Below are 8838 nucleotides of genomic sequence, written 5' to 3'. Positions count from 1 at the left end.
GTAACTGGCCCACCTCACCCCAGCACTGTCTGTTCTAGTGGCTGTCTGCTGGTATTCATTTGCATCTGTTTAGATTGTGAGCCCCTTTGGGGACAGGGAGCCATTTAGTTATTTGATTTTTCTCTGTAAACCGCTTTGTGAACTTTTAGTTGAAAAGCGGTATATAAATACTGTTATTAATAATAATAATAATAATACTCAGGTCCCCTTTGAGCCGCTGGACTTGGTCCCCACCAGGGAACTTCACCTCAGCTAGGAGGGTCTCAGAGCTTGGGGCGCTCTCCATCAACCCCAAGCTCTGTATTTTCCACAAAGACCAGGTGGTCCTCCGTCTGGATCCAACCTTCGTTCTGAAGGCTAACTCCTTGTTTCACAGGGCACAGGAGCTCATTCTCCCACCCTTCTGCCCCAAACCAGTCCACCCCGGAGAAGAAGCATGGCAAACACTGGACGTGCGCAGAACTCTGCGTTACGACACCAAGCGCACCAAGGGGTTCAGAAAGTCGGATGCCCTGTTTGTAACCTACAAGGACTCCAACCTGGAACACAAAGCCTCAACTAGCTTGGTAGCACACTGGCTGAGAGCATGTATTCAAAGGCTGGGGGGGGATGTTCCCCAGAGGGCATCACGGCCCACTCCCTCAGGAGCACTGCCACTACAGCGGCCTTCGACGGGTATGCTTCCCTTCTCGAAATCTGCAAGGCAGCGATGTGGTCCTCGATCTACACTTTCGTCAAACACTACCAGATAACCTCAGCCGCTTCATCGGATGCCGCCATGGGGGCTAAGCTGTTGCAACAGGTGGCGAAGCAGTGAGTTAGCCCTCACTGGCCCACCCTTCTTGGTTGGCTCTGGTATATCCCAGCAGTAGGAATGCCAGACTTCCTTCCCAGGGAAAGTAGGAATTTCTTACCTGAGAATTCCAGTTCTGGGAAAGGAAGGATGGCATTCCGCCCGCCGCTTCTCCAGCTCGGGGGGTGCACTGCTACTTCAAACTTCCTCAACGGGTCCCCCCCTTCCCACCCGGGGCGGGAAGTGGTTCACAGTTAAATTACAAGTTGTAGTTGTTGGTTTTCTCTGTAGTTATTTCATCTACAGTTTGGTTAGGTTCTCTATGAAATCAGGCCTCGCAGTGGACACACCATACAGTTAAGGACAGGACACGGCCGAGGCACGGGGGACATTCAGGTCTTCTCTTTTCTGCTTGTCAAGTCCGGAACTGGAGATCAGAGGGATGCTCCCCCCAATGTGGGAGGAGTATCCATCAATCAAGGTCCCAGTCCTGCCTTCCAGGAGGAGGGGCATCCCAGCAGTAGGAATGCCATCCTTCCTTTCCCAGAACTGGAATTTGCAGGTGAGAAATTCCTACTTTCCAGATTCCAAAGACCATGCCTAAACAAGGTGACTAGGATGCTCTTACCTGACTTGCAGCACAATCCTAGACATATCTGGGGCAAAACTCAGCCCCACTGAATTCAAGGGATTCACTCCCAAGCAAACGTGTGTAAGATTGTAGCTTTGGAAGTGCGTCCCCACTTATTCCTGAAAAGCACAATTCAGAGTGGATTTGGGATTTGGAATTCTCAGGCAGAACATCTGAGAAATTTAAGACACCTAAAGTTTTAATAAGCTCCATGAAATGTCTTAAGGTGGGGGGATGTGGAGAGCTGCAAATGGTCTGGGACATTGGTTCCCAAACTGGTGGGTCATGACCCACCAGCTAGGGAAAGCCCTGTCTCTGCCCCTTGGAGGGGCAGGGAGGAGAGAAGTGGTGCAACTGCCAGGATCGCACTGGTTGGTTGGCAACCTTCAGTCTCGAAAGACTATGGTATAAACCTACAGCACCCGGTATTCCCAGGTGGTCTCCCATCCAAGTACTAACCAGGCCTGACCCTGCTTAGCTTCTGAGATCAGACGAGATCGGGCATGTGCAGGGTAACAGTTGCTGCAGCCATGGATGAAAGGGTTTTTTTCAAACTTACCAGTGGCAGTGCCAGCCTCCCAGTGGGTGCAGCGGGCTGATGGATGCCTCCTGGTGATTGCATTGCTGCCTTCTCTCCTCCCATGTAATGATTTATGAGAAGTTTTGGAACCACTGGTCTGGGATCAAGTAAGGGCTTCCTGCTTCCCCAGGAACCTGCCAAAGCCTTTAGATTGGTTTCCGAGACCCTGCTTGCTAGCCCACCTTTAACTTGAATTTGTTTGGTGGGTACAAAAAAATGGGCCTTTGTGGTGGTGGTTTCATACCTTTGGAATTCTGCCCCTGGGGAGATGTGTAGCCCCTGGGCTATTTCCTTCATTGATTTCAAACAGTTAAATATCCCGCCCCGCCCCCCAAAAGTACTTTTGGGGAAAACAAACGAACTGTAATCTACTTTAGACTACTGTCTGTGTATTCTTTTTTTTTTTCCCCTTAAAGTGTTTGTTGTGTTTTATATTATGTTGTATTCTTATCTAAAGTCATTTCACATTAGATCAGGGGTGCCAAAACCCCGGCCCGGGGGCCATTTGCGGCCCTCAAGGCCTCTCAATGCGGCCCTCAGGGAGCCCCCAGACTCCAATGAGCCTCTGGCCCTCTGGAGATTTGTTGGAGCCCGCACTGGTCTGATGCAACTGCTCTCAGCTTGAGGGAGACTGTTTGACCTCTCGCGTGAGCTGTGGGATGAGGGCTCCCTCCACTGCTTGTTGTTTCAAGTCTGTGATGCAGTAGCGGCAGCAAAGGGCAGGTCAACCTTGCTTTGTGCAAGGCCTTTTATAGGCCTTGAGCTATTGCAAGACTTTCATTCATTCACATAAGTTCATCTTTAATATATTCAATTATGTAAACTTATGTAAATTTATTCAAATTTTAAATTTAAATTAATTCTTTTTCCCCCTGGCCCCCGACACAGTGTCTGAGAGACAATGTGGCCCTCCTGCCAAAAACTTTGGACACCCCTGCATTAGATGAACAGAGGGTACTTCTGTTGGCACAAGATAGGGATGGTTTCTGTGGATCCCCCGTTCGCTTAACTCCCTACACCCTTCAAAAAATCTGTAGGCATTAGGGACTGTGGCATGTGGACCTGCAGAGGGGAGGGACATCAGGACCCCTCCCCCTTCACAAATGAAAGCACATATGAAACTACCTTAATCTTCTGTTAACAGGGGACACAAATAGGATACAACACAGGGTGTATTGCTGTAGGTTTCGTTATGTAGTGTTTTCTTGAAAGTCACCTTGTCCTTGATTTTTAAAAGGGAAAGGTGGGGTAAAAAGATCAATCAATCCGTCTTCTTATTTTATAACTGTAATTATACAGTTACAGAGTATAATTAGAGTAGTTTAGAGATATACCACCCCCCCCCCTGATTAAAATCTGAGACATTCAGAAAATTCCTTATGGTGACTTTTCACAGTGTTTTGTTGTTGTTTTTTTACAAGGAGATTTCACCATAAGGTGAGGGATCCTTGAAATTCATCTTTAAAATACAACCCCCAAGGAGATCGTGCTGGGATTGTCCAAGCAGCTACTAAGAGGATCAGTATATGTGTCTGCCAATACAGAAACCCACCCCCTCTTCCCTCTCACTTGGAGTTTTAAACCTTGGCCTATGAGGAAAAGAAAATTCATTATCCCAGCATTTTAGGATATGGTAAGAGATGAGTCTGCAACTATCTCAGTTCCATCTGGTTAGTGCTAGTGATGGATCTTTAAAAGCCCAATTGTGGTCCCATGGGGACACATTCAACTAATCCTCTGCTCCTAAGATTTTATTTGTGCAATAAATGGATGACAAGGTTTGCAAGTGCATCACAAAATGAATAGGTTTATAAACACAACCTTTCGGCAGCACAGTACGGAGTAAAATGCAGCACAGCTAACGTGTTTAAAGCCCATTCTGTCCCCAGCTGATTCATATCTCAAGCAGTAATATGCTCATTTGGTTATCAGGCAAGTCTTTTTCTCCTTTTTTCCCCCCAAACATATTTTTGTAAATTAACCTGGCACAGATTTTAATAATAATAGTAACTCACATTTATGTGACATGTTTTTATCTCGGAAGGTCTCAAACTGCTTTGCAGGCTTACCAAAGTAATACGCGCGCCACAGTAATGGGCAAAGTATCAGGTTCGCCCAAGACTGGAAACGTCAGCAGCCATTTAACAACCATCCAATGGTAGGGTGGAGATCTACTACCACAGGGACTGAAAGAAGCAGAATGAAACTGATTTCCAGATGGGTGGCTACGGTTAGTTGCTGGAGCAGCAAAAACAATCTCCAAGCTAACTTTTCTTGTAGTAGAAGCTTTTGGTGATTGCAGTTCACTTAATCAGATGCATGAAGCGTACTTTTCAGCAGCCGGATGTATATGCCCCTGCTCACTGGGCTAAAAGTGTTGGTTTTCTTACCTTTTTTGCGGGGGGGGGGGGGGGAAGAGGAGAAAGCAACTGTCCCAAATCTCCCAGCATTTCTTTTCCAGTACCTGTTTGCTGCTATCTCCCTTGTGCCTTTTTTAAAAAAAGGTTGGGAGCCCCATTGGGACAGGAAATCATCTTTGCAATTTCTTCTTAATCTCTTTTGCTGTGTAAACCACTTTGAGAATATTTCTTTTTTGTTGAAAAGCGGTACCTCAATTATTTTTACTACTACTACTACTACTACTACTACTACTACTACTACATGAGAATAGAGGAGGGGAGAAATAGACCCAGGAAAGAGGAACTTGCTGCTATTCAAGCAGCGGTTCCCAACCTCATGCCTCAGGGTTGAGACCTGATGGAGGACCCATAAGCAACCTGCCCATCACTTCTGGGTTGTCCCTGCTGCTATGCCGAAAACTGGGTAAGTAAGAAGCCCCATAAAAACCCCTTTCTTACCTCCCTGTAATCAGTGGCAGCGGGGAGAACCCAGATGTGATGGTCTGGTTGCTTACGGATCTCCACCAGATCACCACCTCTCTTAAGGGGAAAGGATTTTCCAAATGCCGTACCTAGCGGGCCATGATCTCCACGTTGGGAACCACTGTTAATGGCAGAGCAACCATTCCAGAAAAAAATATGACGGCCTTAGCAGGAAGATTTAACAATAGTGGAGAGTAACTGGGCAACTACTCAATACCTTTGGTATTGACCAGGTTGACCAAGGTATTGACCAAGAGGTTGACCAGGTGGATCACTGAGGGCCACACCTGACCTGGCTTCCTGACCTGGCTATCTCCTGAACCTTCAATAGCAGGGGCAGAGATAGGACCCACTGTGCCATCAGGAGGTAGACGATAGCACCGTGGGGGTCCCAGGGCAGGGCTATGCCCCCAAGCCCCTAGCAACCTGGCACTGGAATTGTGTTCTCCAGACATTTTGGAGGCCCCCACTGGGAGTGTCTGCAGCGCCTTTCAAAGAGAGAAATTTGGACAGCAAAAGTTCCGCCACCTGACTGTTAAAATAAATAATAGTAATCCCAAAATCCATTTGAATGAACTCTGGTGTTGTGGGAATGAATGCAAATGAGTTTTTTGAATGAACCAATGGCCTGTTGGTGGCGTTGGTGATTGAGAGGGACGAGGCCTCAGTGGCAGCTTTGAACTGGATGGCACAAATATCAGCACCATGGGGAAATTCAGCTGAGATTGGTGGGCAGTGCATGTCTGCCCAGTGCATGCATCTGTGGATATTGCGGAGTCGCTAGTGGGATGGTGATTATAGCAGGAACTTAGCAATGAAAGCTGCCATCTTTGTTCATCAGACCTGCTTGGCCTGGAAACTGATGCTGCATTTCTCAGAAGCACTCCAGCTGAAAAGCACCCAACAAACAAACCCCTCTCCTTCTTTAGTAAATTCCACTCAGTGGCAAACAACCAACTGTGCTTTATTACCATTGCTTCTGAATATTTATCAGTGCGGAACGAAACCATTAAATAATGTGTATGTATGATTTATTTCAGTACAATGCGTGTGTGTGTGTGTGTGTAGTTTAAAAATAAAGAAAATTTGAAAGACCAGCTGTTTTAGTTTTTCTTATAAGAATTTAATTGGTATAAAATAGCATAGTTAATTAAATACAAATCAATAGTTTAAAGCAACTAATTGATATTTAATATGTATGGGAAAAGTAACTTCGTTGTAATAAAATTAACTCAATATTAAATAAGTGTTGAGATTGCAATTATGTCTTTACAATGATTATAAAGTTTATTGTTCTTTAATAAACTTGCAATTAGGCAGGAATGAGCTCAGAAAATTATTAAACAGGTATTATTGGGCTATTAAACATTTATTACCATTCCTGATGGGGTACAGCTGCACAGGAGTACAAATGATGATGACGATGTTAATAAACCTTTACTACCCCTTTGCTGTGGCATTTTTCCATGCTGGTTCATCTGAAACCTTCATGACTTCTGCACAAGATCATTTACCTCAAAAACAGGCAGTGAAATTGCAAAGGCAGGAAAGCAGGTTTGTGGAAGGCACAAAACTTTTATGGATTAGCTCAGCAAAGATCAAATCCTTTTATTTGAACGTGCTTGTGTTATTTTTTACGGCTGCCAGGGCTGCGTACAACCTCAGAATCAAGCAAGACACAGAGAGTTGTGTTGGTTCATTAGAAGGAGGAGGATGTGGGTATACACAGGGGATACATTCCTGCTGCTTCCATGGATACTGGTAGCCGTGGATAGCAGCAAAATGTCTCAGACTAACAGGAAGTGGACAGCAGGGGAAGCAGACAGAGAATGCTACAGTTCTTGTTAGTTGTCACTTCCTGTAGTGTTAGGGCACAATCCTAACCCCTTATATCAGTACTTTCCAGCACTGGCATAGCGGTGCCAATGGGACGTGTGCTGCATCCTGCAGTTGGGTGTCACTCACGGAGGCCTCCTCAAAATAAGGGAATGTTTGTTCCCTTACCTCGGAGCTGCATTGCCGTTACGTCAGAGCTGGAAAGCACTGACATAAGGGGTTAAGATTGCGCCCTTCGTCTAGCAGCTCGGCATCTAGTGTTCTCAGTATCTGGCTGCATTTTCACAGCTTTCTGGAGCAAAGGAAAAAAACAACTGTGTTTTGCAAAGCCTTGTCAAAGGAAGAGAGGTGGATCACGAGCGCAACGGGGGAATATGTGAACTGCGGATAAATGAAACCACAAATACAAGATCAGCGGATGTGAGGTGATGCCTATAAAAACATTACCAAGAAAGAACAACCAAATTACACAAAGTAATGAGTGAGCTTCTGAGTTGCACAGAGCTCTTCCTCAGTTTGCTGTACAGATTGTGCCTCGTTATCCACTGGGGTTCTGTTTTGGAATCCCCAGTGGATTACAAAAAAATCAGTGGATACCAAATGGAAAAATAGCTTTAAAGACCCAATCCAGGTTTCTTGCTCCTCCATTGCTCCTAATGGAATAATTTCATTCCATTAGATTCCATTATTCACCCTATCTATTTGCTGAATGCCATATAGAGTCTTTACTGATGCATTCTGGGGTGAGAAGAGAGGCGCAGGAAACCTGGAAGTGGGTCTTTAAAGCTGTCTTTAACCCTGAGAAACTTGAAACCGGTGCAGCTGTAACAGCGTGAAGGTAGGAAATTGGATTTTGGTGCTTTCTTTCCTTGTTACAAGGCTTTTAAATGTGGACCCCAGTATCAGTCAGTGGTGAGTCAAATCAGTGGATACCAAATCAGTGCATACCAAGGCACCACCTGTAGTTGATTGTGAGGAAATGAAAAAGTAAGTGCAGTGAATTATCTCAAAAAGTGTGTGTTTTTTTTAAATTAAATCTTGACTTTATCTAAAAGCATCCCTTTAAATCATGCTGAGAATCTCCCCCTTGCCTTAGAATGGCATTTTTTGTTTTTGTGGGCTTTACAAGGCCCAGGAAGGCTACACTGGGGGGGGGGGCGTGAGCTGGTAAGGATTTGATGTAGCATAGCAACTAAGAAACTGAGCGATGAACAGAAATGTTCTTTGTTTTACTCTCGCTTCTACCATGGAGATGACCTGCCATGGGCCCAGTCCTATCCAACTTTCCAATGCCAGTGCAGCTGCAATGCAGCCCCAAGGAAAGGCAACGAACATTCCCTTACTCTGCAGAGGTCTCCGTGACTGCCCCTCTACTGCAGTATGCAGCGCATGCCCTGTTGGCACAGCTGCACCAGCGCTGGAGAATTGGATAGGATTTGGCCCTCACTCAGTAACCTTGGGCAGCCCACTCCCTCTCAGTCTTCCCATCTGCAACATGGGGATAATAATACTTGCCTTAGAGATCTTTGTAAAGATGTAAAGATTACAAGAAAATAACTCACCTTCTTTGAACACTCAAAAGTGCTATAGAAATGCTTATTGTTTACTATTTCAACCTCATGCTTCCTTCCAATGTGCATGTAAACCTAATGCACATTTATTTCTGCAGGGTTCTTTAAACGTACCTCGTTTCATCATCTTCAGGAAAGAGGGATCAGTCCGAGTCTGAAGCTGATTTTTTTTTTTAAACTGCAAGCTACGGACAAGTGTGCCAAGAACAAACATAGATTCTCCTTGGTTCCCTGAAGCTTAACCGTCCTCTGCACTTTGCTTTCTCTTTCAGCTGTAGGTTTCCCTTAGACATTAAAGGGGTTGGAGGGTGGAACCCAGCTCAGAAATTGAAGCCTTGGATGCAGCACCGAGGCTGAAGCATTCAAAGGTGCCTTTTAGTTATAAAAGCTTTTGCAGTCTCCTACAACTTTGCCATTTGAATCATTGCAGTGCTGTGCATTTGCTCAGTTTCTCTTCGGAGAAAATAATAATATTTTACTGGGATACGTTGCCGCTGACCTTCTTGAGACAACATCTGGAAGCAGGTTCTGATTCACACTAGAAC

The 8838-nt window shown here is 45.3% G+C and overlaps 1 pseudogene; it reads right to left on the bottom strand.

Annotated features, from left to right (window-relative positions):
- Window positions 1-1834: 1834 nt before the first annotated feature.
- LOC136662868 (5S ribosomal RNA) lies at window positions 1835-1954 on the bottom strand (annotated as a pseudogene).
- Window positions 1955-8838: the final 6884 nt, after the last annotated feature.

The sequence above is a fragment of the Tiliqua scincoides genome, chromosome 11 (genome assembly GCF_035046505.1).
Source record: "Tiliqua scincoides isolate rTilSci1 chromosome 11, rTilSci1.hap2, whole genome shotgun sequence".
NCBI classification, from domain to species: domain Eukaryota; kingdom Metazoa; phylum Chordata; class Lepidosauria; order Squamata; family Scincidae; genus Tiliqua; species Tiliqua scincoides.
Note: the sequence above shows the minus strand (reverse complement) of the source record. Positions and strands in the feature narration are given on the sequence as shown.